The 12332-nt window shown below is 46.1% G+C and overlaps 1 long non-coding RNA gene across 1 annotated transcript; it reads right to left on the reverse strand.

The window, feature by feature from the left end:
- Positions 1-2170: 2170 nt before the first annotated feature.
- LOC126934159 (uncharacterized) lies at positions 2171-11713 on the reverse strand. The gene is made up of 3 exons (XR_007718849.1): positions 11596-11713; positions 6929-6986; positions 2171-2278 (listed from the first exon to the last, which is right to left on the reverse strand). It is a non-coding gene; the product is annotated as an uncharacterized LOC126934159 (long non-coding RNA).
- Between the last annotated feature and the right edge of the window lie 619 nt (positions 11714-12332).

Consider the following 12332-nt stretch of genomic DNA (forward strand, 5'->3'; position numbering starts at 1 on the left):
TAGAGGGTTTGAAATACCTCTCTACCAGACCCCTCAACCCTGTGGGTTTTCTCAGTGACGGAATAGAGCCATAGGGCTGAGCAGGTGTGGACTGGACCACCTCTTGGTGGACTCTTTCTGGAAGGGTTGGTGTTAGAGGAGAAACAGAACCTTTTCCAGCACACTTAGCCACCGTGTTTAACTTAGAGAGAAGACTCTGCCTGTCCTTAGAGATGCTAGGACCTTGGGAAGTTTCATGGGTGAAAGTATTGATGCTTTATGTAGGAGGTCACTGAGGCCTATAAAATATACCCTGATGCCTTTCCCCAGATGAGAAAGGACCTCTTTGAGTGAACTCTGTGTGGGCCCCACACAGCCCTGTTGTCATTTAGGGTGGTTTCCTGGTTCTGGACCTTAGCAGGATTCAATAGGGCCAAACTTTACTTTAAAATCAAGAATCCTGATTGCAGGATGGGTGCAGGCTGTAGGATGGCTTGTAGGGCCAGGAGTTTCAGAGTTTTGTTTTGTAATTCATTTTGGCTTGAGTCGAGATTGGCTGTGGGAACCTGGCTTTATGTATTCAAGTCACTATGAGGAATGAAGTCACCATTCATAGTTAAGTTGCTTATCCATCTATCTGAAAGGATAAGATTCTGATTTCCAGCTGCAGTTTATCTTCTTTTCATCTTGAAGGTCGAGATTTATTTGAATAAAGAGGTGAAGGTACATGAGCTGCCAGCCTATATGATGTCTTTGCATATATTAGATAAAAGCACTCCTTCAGGGGATACGTAGCCCATCAAGTTCACGACTTAGGAGCCGCCATGGCCTATACTTTAGTCTTCTAATTAATCCCTGGTCAGGGAGAATTTATGTAGTGCTCAACTTGCACAATCAGATGTGGCAGCCTAGCATGAAGGGAAAATTTATAATAATAGGCTGAACTAGTTCGTCGGAGGGGTGCATGGCCTGGGTGTCTCTATTCCCAGGTCCTTTGGATCCTGAAACTAATCTCCCATTTTTCTCAAGCACTGGTTCTCAAACTTGAGCATGTATCACAATTGTCTGGAGGGATCGTTGACACACAGATTGCTAGCTCCCAACTACAGAGCCTTGCTAATTTAGTAGATCCGAAGTGGAGTCCAAGAATTTGAATTTCTAATAAGTCCCCAAATGATGCTGATGCTCTTGGTCTGGGGACCACATTCTGAGAACATTTTCTCTGGAGCCCAGTTTCCCAACCCAGAATGTCCCACTTCCAGGTGCAGGCTGGTTGGCTTGTTCATCAAAAGCAAAAATACTTTCTTATATAGTGGTACAGGTTAGTCATCAAATATAAGGCTTTACTGGAACTTTCTGGGAGGGGTTCTTGCTGACTCCTTCCTCGTACTCTAGGAGCCCATTGATTAATTTGGAGAGCATCTGCAGCATCTCACCTAGCACAGACATCAACGCTGCAGTGGAATGGAACCAGTTATCCTTTCCTAAACCTCTCATATCCTGCATACATTCTCTCCTAGAGTACTGTTTTTTTGGACTAAAACATCTCCTGCTTGATTTTAGTCTGGAGATCCATTTTTCATTTCTGCAGAAAATATGCTGTGCTATTTTTTTATTACCCAAGTGTAAAAAACAAAACAAAACAGAAAACTTAGTGTGTTAGAAAATTGCACAGATGTAGTTTAGCACACAGCCTACTTAAAACACAAGCACACACACATATGCATGCACACGTAAACAGGAGACATCTCTGAGTTGAGTTGAGTGAATAATGGGCTGTCTGGGCCATTATTCTGAGCCAATGAAGTTTGGACTATCTGGAATTCGGTTATTGGTATAAGGCTCCCTCTTGGCAATCAAGGAGTAAAACTGGGACACTCATTTTCGGAGCTGTTGGAGTTTCACGCTCCTCTGTGGTCTTGGCAATGGCCTGGCATGCTTTTGGATGTGGATGGCCTTCCTACTGACCCTCTCAGGATCACAGGACGCTTTTTAAAAGGTTGATCACCAAATCACCACATCTCGTTAGTGGCAGCAGTTGCTTTATCTGTGAGAAAAACTGTCCTTCTTAGCTTCTCAATTTGTCACCTGTGCAGTGATTTATTACCTTCCAAAGCTGCAGTAATTGTATAATGATGCAAAAATAATGACAAGCCATTCTGATAAACTTTATTACCTATAGCAGCTTGTATTCAAACAGCATTCCAGCATGTGCTATAGGATTGCAGAGCACACCCCCATGGCTGAAAGCTAGTAGAGGTTTGGGGTAGGCATGGCGGAGATATGTAGCTTCTCAGGCCTGAGAAGGAAAGAGAAAAAGAAGTGAAATCCAAACTTTTTGAATTATGTCTATGAGGAATTGGGCTAGGGTGAATTGATAAAGAATATTATATTTATCTTTTATCCCAAGAATATTATATTTACTATTTTAAATTGAGAATACAGAATTAGCTCATAAAATCATTAATGAAATATATGTTCAAAGTAACATATATAAACAGTGTTGATAGATGAACTTCCATTTTCATCTTCGACAGTCACCTTTTGAGCCTCTGCTTTTTATCAAATGACTAAGCTTTTGGCCTTCACACAGCTTCAGCTGTACCTTTGCTTGAGCTGAATGGTAAAGTACTGCACAGTGTTCTGGGCTGAGGATATGAGAAGTCTGTATTCCAAGGTAACTTTCAGATTTGTTTTTCATTTTGGAAGCACGTATGAAATTCAAAAGCCCTTGATGTGGAATTGAAAACTGAGAGACAAAATTGTAGTCAAGGATGTCTGAAAAGAGGTCCTTCCAGTCATCAGTGCTTACCTGATTTGGGTCTGTGGTTGAGAGGCCCATCTCCCATTATCTTCCTGAACCAAAGAGTAATGAGGTCTCCTGTATAGCTGACTGTGGAGGCAAAAAGAATGGGTAGGAGTCCTTTGCTGTCTCCCCTCCTTCATGGCAACGTGCCCGTGATGACAGGCTCTGCTTCTTTCTTTATCAATGAGCTCTCTTGGAATTGTATCAGTGGGCTTAGGCCAGGCCTGTGTCCTGAGTGTGGGGCCTTGGTGGTGGGGTCCAGAAGGGACTATACCAGGTAGCTGATCTTGTGTGTGTTGACCAATGCCCACTTTTTTCGTCTGCATGGGCTCAGAGTTGAACTATGTTTCCCAGCCTCTCTTGCAGTTAGATTGGACCTCTCTTGCGGTTACCTTTTTCTGGCCAATAGAATGTACACATTTCCAGGACTGGCCATAACATCTCCCTGGCATGGTCCTCCTTTCTCTCTCTTTCCACTATCTGCCAGTGGAGGATACCAAAGAGAAAGGACGAAAGCACCACAGATGGAAGCAACCTTTGGAAACTGAGTCACTGCTTGGAGGAGAGACTCCTGTGATTTCACTGGACTGTGATGTTAATGAGAAATAAATCCTTTTGTTTCAAGGCACTGAGATTTCAGAATTAATGTGTTACCATGGCATAATCTACCTTATTCTGGCTTCTTGGCTCTGAAAATCCATGGGAGAGGTTAGTCTATGCCCACAGCCATGTCTTCGACTCCTTGAAACTGGGCAAGGTCTTCCTGCTTGAACATGGATTTATTTTCCTCCTCTGAGTTTTCAAAATTGGTAAGTGTTCCCATATAAGAGTCAAAATGGTGACTGCAACTCTGGAGAAGCTCAGATCCTCAGACGTTTCAAGGCAGACAGTGGTTCAAGGCAAGGCTAGACCAGGGTTTCTCAGTCTTGGGACTACTGACACTTTGGGCCAAATGGTTCTCTTTTTGCAGGACTGACCTGTGTGCTATAGGATGCTTAGCAGTCTCCCTGGTCTCTTTGCACCAGATGACAGTAGTACGCCCAGTCCTGCCCCAGTTATAACAATCAGAAATGTTTCCAGACATTGATAAATGTCCCTCAGGGGGCAAAATTCAACCCTAGCTGAGAACCACTGGGCTAAAGAAAGGTTTTGAGACATCAGAAATATGCGTTTTCTTCTTCTCCATGGCCAAGAGGAATGTGTCCTTGTTTCTTTTCCCTACTTCATTTCATGTCTTGAAATGTTCCTTGACTCCTTATAAGACATGAAGACCAAAGCTGGCTTATTGGTGTTGAAAGCCCTCCATGTGTGGGAACGTGCTGCTTCTACCAGATTTCCTCCTACTCCCATATTAATTATCTGTAGTGGCAAAGTGCATTACCCCAAAACACAGTGGCTTAAAACAACAATGATTTATTCTTATAGTTCCTGTGGGTCAGGAATTCAAGAGTGGCTTCGTGGGTTGCTCTGGCTCCAGGTCAGGCATGTGGTTGCAGTCAGGATGTTGCCAGGGATAACTGTGTAATCTGAAAGCTTGCCTGGGCCTGGAGGATTTGTTTCTAAGGTGGCTCCTGACATGACTGCTGGGGGAGCCCTCTTGTCCTCACCACGTAGGCTTCTCCATAAGCAGCTTGGGCATCCTTACAACGTGGCAGCTAACCTCCTGAGAGCAAGTAATGTAGGAGAGAGTGAGCAAAAACAAGGAAGATGCCTCAGCAACCTTTATAACGTAGTCTCTGCAGTCACACCCTGTCACATCTGCCTCATCATACTCACTAGAGTAAGGCACTAAGCTCAGCTCATACTCGAGAGAAGAGCAGTTGACCTCCACTTTTTGAAGGCAGAAGTATTGAAGAATTTGTAGACATATTTTAAAACCACCACACCCCCAGGGGTGAAGCCTTCTCTGCTTATGTACACTGGGCTGCTTGCCAATCCCAGACACACTGGGCTTGTTCCTTGATTTGTATTCCCCTGATCCCTGCTACCCACAGCACTTTCAGAGTCTTCCAGACACTCTCCAATTCCCACTGGAATGTGAACTCATCCGGTGGTTCCCTCTGGAAAAGCATTTGATAAATTCACTCAGGGAAATTATAAAGTAACAATGATTTGGAGTTTTGTCTCTCCCAGGAGTATGGGCAACTGTAGGAACTCCTAAATAATGCTGAGCTATGACCAAGAGTGTCATCATGCTCATGGGGTGGGATTTTGGATCTCATGTGGAAGAAATTCTTGAGAAAGACTGCTTAGTGCTGGGCATGTGAGAGACAACTGCCACCTCCCTCTCCCAATCTCTACCCTGGCCTGATTCCCAGTTCCTCCTGAGCCCAGTGACTGCCTCCCCAGCAGCCCTTGAACCCAGATCAGGTAGCATAATGGTACACAGGCTGTCTGGGTTTGAATCCCAGCTCCCAAACTGTGACAGAGGTGGCTTGCTAACTACTCATGCTTTGCATTGCCTTTTCATAAGGTAGAATGGTGACTGAGTCTTGCCCTGTAGCCCTGGCTGAAGTGCAATAGCATGATCTTGGTTCACTGCAACCTCTGCCTCCTGGGTTCAAGCAATTCTCCTGCCTCAGCCTCCAGCGTAGCTGGGATTACAGGCACCCACCAACATGCCTGGCTTTTTTTTTTTTTTTTTTTGTATTTTTTGTGGAGATGGGTTTTGCCATGTTGGCCAGAGTTGTCTTGAACTCCTAACCTCAGGTGATCCACACGCCTTGGCCTCCCAAAGTGCTGGGATTACAGGTGTGAGCTACTGCTCCCGGCCTTACCTGTTTCTTCATCTATAAACTGGAATAGTAAGAGTAGTCACCCCATAGGGTTGTAATGATGGATAGATGAGTTCAAGTCAATAAAACACTGAAAACAGTGTCTTCCCATAGTACATGCTCTGGAAGGTTACCTATTCTTTTTATTAATTAGAATAAATCATTGCCATCTGGCTGAGCACTGTTATGTAGAAAAGACTTTTTGCTTCAAAACAATTTTCCCCCTGATTTGTGGAGACTTTCTGGGATCCAGTGGGGGCCCAGCTACAAGACAAAGCTGTCGTGTCATTCAGCTAAAGGAAAATCCAAGCGGACATCCGGGGTGGGGTTGGATAATGGTTCTCTGAGGTCTCAGCTGTCCACAGGCTTGGCAGTTGCTTCTGGCTGTGCACATAGGAGATGTCCTCGCTGTGCAAATGTCCTCACTAGGCCTGGACACTGGGTGGACAACTGGCATCAGCAGGGCGGGAGTCTGGCTCTGCACTGGTCAGTGTCGGTGGGAGCCATGCAGCGACCTTTGCTTGGCTGCTTCTCCTTCTAGCGTGAAGGCATCAGGCTTGTGGTCCCGGTTAAGTTCACTCCTGGAGTAAGAGAGTAAAGCACCCCCTGTCTCCCCTTAAAGAACTCTTATGTGCTTAGTTCAGCGTGTTCCTCCACTTGCGAGACTTTAGATTGGCCTTTTCTGTTTTAGTGGTTGAGCGGAGGATGGGACTGGGTGCTGGGGAGGAAGGAATCACTCAGATGTTGCAGCAGGGCCCGTTTTTATTCACTACCATTTTCCCATTTGGGTGTGTCAGGCACTCAGTGGTATTTGTAGTAGTCCTCTCACTATTACTGAGCTGGGAGATGCACTTGGGGAAGTGTTTGCTATCTCAGTGTCTTGGCTGTCTCTAAACAGGCTGGGGATTTACTGAGGTCAGCAATGGTTGGATGATCAATAAAGCATTTCAGATAAAACTCCATTTTTGCCTCCAGCAAATTCCCAGCGTTACTTTGCCTTTGTAAACAACATCTTAAGGAATGCTGATTGTAAATCATCTCCAATGCACCTTTACATCCCTTATGCCATGCGTGCCTCCTAATAATTTTGTACGAGAGGCAAGGAGGAATCTTTGTACCGATGAAGACATGGAAGCCCAGAGGGCTCGGTTGACTCCCCTTAGGTTCTAGTGAGTTAGTGGGGGGACAGATTAGAATCCCAGTCTCCCAGTGCTGGGCCCCTGCCTGGTGGAGTCTTCAGCACTTCGGTTAATGCAGGGCGCAGACGCTTCCCTAACCCGGGTCAGGGCCCCCTGCACAGCTGATGAGTGCTAACCGGTGGGCGGGCTGCAGCCAGAGTTCACCAAGGCAGGCAGAGCTGAAGGCTTACCTCTCCCACTGTCTGGGCAGGCTGGCAGGCGATCACATTTTCCTCTGGACCTAATTACCTGAGAAGAAAAGAACATTTCAGTGTAAATCCACTGAACTGCCATCTAAGCAGCCTGCAGGCAGAGGTAAGCTGAGGATGAGTTTTACCCAAGAAGGAAAATATCAAGTGTGGATGGTCCCATGCAGCGTGACCTATTGGGTCCAGAAACCCAGCTCTGCAGGTTTTTCATTAACCCCTGAGAGAAGCCAGCTTCCAAGCTGTAATCAGTGTGGAGGTTCACGCACATCTAGGTTTGGTCATGAATAAAGAGTGGCTGGAAAACGCTGACCCCCTCCTGGGGAAACCCAGTGGGAAAAGGAGGTGGCGAGCATGTCGCATTCTCAGAACTGGCTGGAAGGATGCAGGAGAGGGGCTGAAGCAGGAGTCCTCTTGCCCAGCTCTCATAACACATCCCGGGAGAGCCTGCCTACTCCCGCATTGAGCAAGGCTTTCTCTGAGGCGTGTGCCCGGGGAAGTGGCTCCTCACCTATGGGGTGAGGACTGGGACCTGGTTTCATACCTGAAGTGGCTCTGTCCCTTACTCCCAAGCTACCAAGTCACCTGGGAGTGGAAAGAGGGCAGTTGTTTGTTAGCATGTACAGGTACCAAACCAGGCCAAGCCCTGAGCACAGGGAAATGCTGCTATTAGCCTGCCGTGGGTAGAGAGGGCAGGTGTGGAAGGCAAATTGAGTAGCACTTGTCACTTAGCATTCAGCATAGGTTGCAGCCAGCTCCTAAGCTCACAAGAACCAATTAAAGTCTCAGGAATTTGGTGAACTCATTGATATGTTCTTGATAGCTTCCAATTGGTCATGGTGAGAATATTTACACCATAATAATTGGCAATGTCCCCTGGAGCCAGTTGTTAAACATTTACCAGCATAGCACTACATAGAGTTGCCCTGAAGGTGGATTTTCTTAGCGTGATGCTAGACATCCCTAGATTTTGCTAAGACTTGCGTACTTCCTATCAGTGACTTCCAGGCAGCCTCACTCCTGACTTGGCGTGACCTAAATTCTCTTCTTTTCTCTACTCTGGCAGGTGGGCAGCAGGCTGCTGTGGTCTGTCCTGCAGGGTGGGGATTCTGTATCCTCTCATTTAGGGGAAAGGCCCATCAACCTTCAAGTGATGGCTGCTATTCCTGGTGGTACTGCTTGTCAGACATGCGCTGTACCACTCTGACCTCCAGCTCCCCTGTTCCTTCTTCCTACACATGTGTTTCCTCCGTCCAGGCTCTGCCGCTGAAGGCTACCATCTGCTCACACTTTCTCCTTGCTCTCAGGCTGGACCTTCTGCTGGGCCAGCACACGCTGCTGAGGAGCCCCCTGGGCTGCAGCAGTAACCCGCATTTCTTGCAGTTTTGGATCTTCTTTTCCTTCAAGGGCTTAGCTGATTTAAGGGATGGCCCCTAATTTAACTTCATCTTCTTTGACCCTTCGTGATTAAGCCAACATCGCACTAGCTTCCACTTAGGGAGTGCTCACCACATGCCCCTTCCATGCATTGTCTCACGTGCATTGCTGTGTGCTCCATTTCACTGATGAGAAACAGTGGCCAGATGGGCACTAAGTGGTCAGAAAGGGATTCAAAGACAGGTCTGTTTGGTTTCAAAGCCTGCACTCATGACAACTCTATTCCTCTGTCTCTCCATCACAGAGACTACCAGGGAGATGCCAAGACGGTATGGGGTAAGGCAATGCATGTGATCTCTACGGCACGTTTGGGAAGGCTTCAATACCCAATGGAGTGGCATTGGCACAGAGGCTTCAAAGGTGGTTTCGCTGTGCTCGAGATGGGCACTGAGGAATAAAATATTTTCTGGTTATGTTGCTTGCATTTTGTATTAGTTTCCTGGGGCTGTCATAACAAATTACCACAAGCTGGGTGGCTTATACATCAGGAATTTATTGTCTTGCAATTCTGTAGTCCAGGAGTCTAGTGTCAAGATTGGTCCCTTTGAAGGGCTGTGAAGAAGAATCTGTTCCAGGTGCCTTCCCTAGGTCCTGGCTGTTTGCTGGCAATCTTTGGTGGCTGCCTTCATTCTCACATGGAGTTCTCTGTCTGTGGCTCTGTGTCTAAATTTCTCCTTTCTATAAGGGCACCAGTCATATTGAGTTAGGGTGCACCCTAATGAGCTCATCTTAACTGTGATATCTTCGATGACTCTATTTCCAAATATGATCTCATTCTGGGGTACTGGGGGGGGTTCAGCCTTCAACATATGAATTTTGGGGAGGTGGGGTGCAATTCAACCTGCAATAGCTTTGTTTGTATCAGCTCTGAACTTAGAAGAACTATTTAAGGAATATCTTTCTTCTTTCCATTTCTTGTTATAAACCATTTGCTGCACTGCAACTCCAGATAAAATGAAGTAGACTTTCTCTCTATTCTGAACTGATTCCCATCTCCTAACTGTCATGTAAAGCAACTCCCCAGGCAATCTGAGTATGTCTTCTGCAGATCCCCAAGGGCTTCCTCAGGCCTCTGTTCCTTGGACATGGTGAAAGCACATGTGTGGGAAGCTTTTCTTTCGCCAGTGATCTGAGCTGTTTCTCTCCAGACCCTGGGATGTTCTTCTCCAATGGGCTTTATTTTGATTCTAGTGTTCTGAATATTCTGTGACCTGCAGATGGAACACCCAGCACACATGAAATGATTTTGTGAGTTCTGTCCAAGCTAGTAGCTGCTGCTAATGGGGCTGTTAGAAGCTTTGCCCTAAGTACTGTGGTCCTGTGGATAGAACCTCCCATTCACAGACTCCAGTGGGGTGTAGCTACTTAGAGAAAGGAAGAGCAGGTTTGCTTGAGGAATGATGCTGGCTATTTCTGACATGGAAATCAGTGGGAGCTGGAGAAGAAATGGGGGCAGCTGCTTAGCTCTGGGATCCTGCACCTCTTGGGCACAGCATTGCTGTGTACTCTCTTGGGACATCCTTTAGGCCATGGAGGTCCCTCTGAGAGTCCTCTGCCCACCGGCGGGAACAGCTTTTTCAATCATGAGCTGAAAGCCTCAGGGGCTACATGGTGACTCCCCAAGGCCAACCTGGGACAGACATATTTCTCCTGAACTTCCAGACCAGACATGTCTACTTGAGCCCATCACTTATCCTACCTGTGTCTTCATTCAACCAAGGACAAGACTGACCAAAAAAGGGGTGGAGTGGGGGAGGGAAGAATGTTCTAGGCACAGGGCCACAGGGCCAAGGGTGACAGGGAAGATGGTCTATGCCCCAAATGAAAGAAGGTGGATTTGGCTGGATGGGTGGATGGTAGGGTGAGGGAGTAAGTGTGAGAGATGAACTACAGAAATATTTGGCACCTATGTGAGGAAAGCCCAGGCTGAGAAGACTGGATTGGCCCTGAGGGCACTGAATAGCTTTAAGGACAAGAGTAACATGGAAGATCCCTCTGGAAATAACGTGGAGAATGATTTGAATGGAAGTAAGATTAGAATCAAAAGATGATTGAAGAGGTTGTCGTAATAGTCTAGTGTTCACTCATTCACTCTCCAGCTCCTGAGTCTCCTCTCTGTGCTGTGGGGAGATGAGGAGTTGGAGAGGGGGTAATGCCTCCTACAGCCTTTAAAACTTTTCTTACAACTGGTGGAGGCTGCTGTTTCTTCCCTTCATTGGGATGAAGCTGCTACTGGGCTGGCCTGCTTTAGGCTGAGCCCTGTGTGGATTTTCTCATTCTGAAAAAAAAAAAAAAAATACTGGGTGATCAGGAGGCTGTCAGCTGTGTTTCCTGTTTCATAAGTAGAGCTTTGTTTGAAGAAGTTTCAGAGTGCAAAAGTCAGATTGAATACAATGGAGACAAAAAATGAAATTGCTCTTTACAAGAAATACAGGTGCAATAAAATGAAAATACACTTGTTTTAACACCACAAATGTCCTGAGGATTTCTAAAGGCTACTGAGTAGGTTAAGCCAAAGTGAATTTAGGAAAGGAATGAAGGAAGCCTGGTCAGAGAGGCATGTGGGGGTGTGTGGGTCAGTACCCACATGTGTGACTGGTAAGCATGGACTGTATGTACTTGATGGAAGGGCTTTGAACACCAATTAAAAACTCAACCTAGGATAGAGGTTCCACTAGAATGAGAATAGCTGACTCTTCCTTCCCTACCCCCAGTTATCTCCTCTGCATTCTTGTGCTCAGCATTGCCTGCATACATACAGACACATCCTCATGCTCTGTCTGCTGACTAGTGAGTTCACAGATACCCCACAGACCCTCTGGATTAGGGACCAGGGGAAAGAGGAGTGGGAAACAAACATTCCACACACTGTGTCTATGAAATGGGAGAATCTCTTCCTGAATTAGGTATTTTTAATACTGGTCTAGGCTGCTTTCCATGACCTGAGTGAGTACTTTATACCAAGAGAGTCAGTCAACAGTCAGGAGGTATTTACGTAGTGCCTGCTATATTTCCACATTGCTGTAGGGGCTAAGCTTGCAATCAAGACTGGCAGTTTGCAGGTGTAGAGAGTGTTTTGTTTGACTTGAACGGTGCAATTTACTTATTTATTTTAGTTTAAATGCCTTTAGATGGAGCAAGCACTTGGCAGTTAATCATAGTCTTGCACCTAACTGTTGCTTTGCTTGCAGTTTACATGAGGAGAAGAGACTCACCTATACAAAAGCGTTGTGTCCCTTCAATCCAAGCGGTGAGTCGATGTTCTGGGCCAAAAGTGTCTGAGAGGGCAGGTACCTGAGAGAGCCCAGGGAGTAGCTGGGAGGCTTTGAGGCAGCACGTTTGTTCTTTGAAGTCAAAATGGTTAAAGAATCATTTAATTTTTGCTTCTGCTTGGCACAGCTTCTATTTGCAAGAGCTGTGGACTTTGGTCCCCAGACAAGTTGGCGTTCAGAGGAAATAAGTGATTGAGTGACTAAAGAGGATGTTTTCAGAATGAATTTTCAGCGTGGAGTCTAAATTGAGATGAGGCAGGGGTGGAGAACAATTACTCAGCCCAGAGATTCTCTTCCAAACTGACTTCATCCTTCCTCTGATTCATTCTCAGCATCATCCTAAGCTGCGGAGAGACTGGATCTGGTGTTTTGAGCAGTTAACTGGGTCTTACACTTCCGGCTTATGAGTACTCATGTCCTGGTATTCATTCAGCCCTCCATTCAACAGATGTTTACTAAGCACCTACTATATGCCAGGCACTGCCCTAGATGCTAGGAACACAGCAGTGAGTGACACTGATACAAAATCTTGCCCTCATGGAACTGACATGCTAATGTATGTGTGTGGGAAGGGGAAGACAGGCAAGAAAATAAATTAGTAAGTTATGTGGTATGTTAGAAGAAAAAAATGGTATGGAGAAGATAAAATGGGAACAGGATGGGGCATGTCATGGGGCAGG

Source organism: Macaca thibetana, chromosome 13 (genome assembly GCF_024542745.1).
Source record: "Macaca thibetana thibetana isolate TM-01 chromosome 13, ASM2454274v1, whole genome shotgun sequence".
Classification (NCBI taxonomy): domain Eukaryota; kingdom Metazoa; phylum Chordata; class Mammalia; order Primates; family Cercopithecidae; genus Macaca; species Macaca thibetana.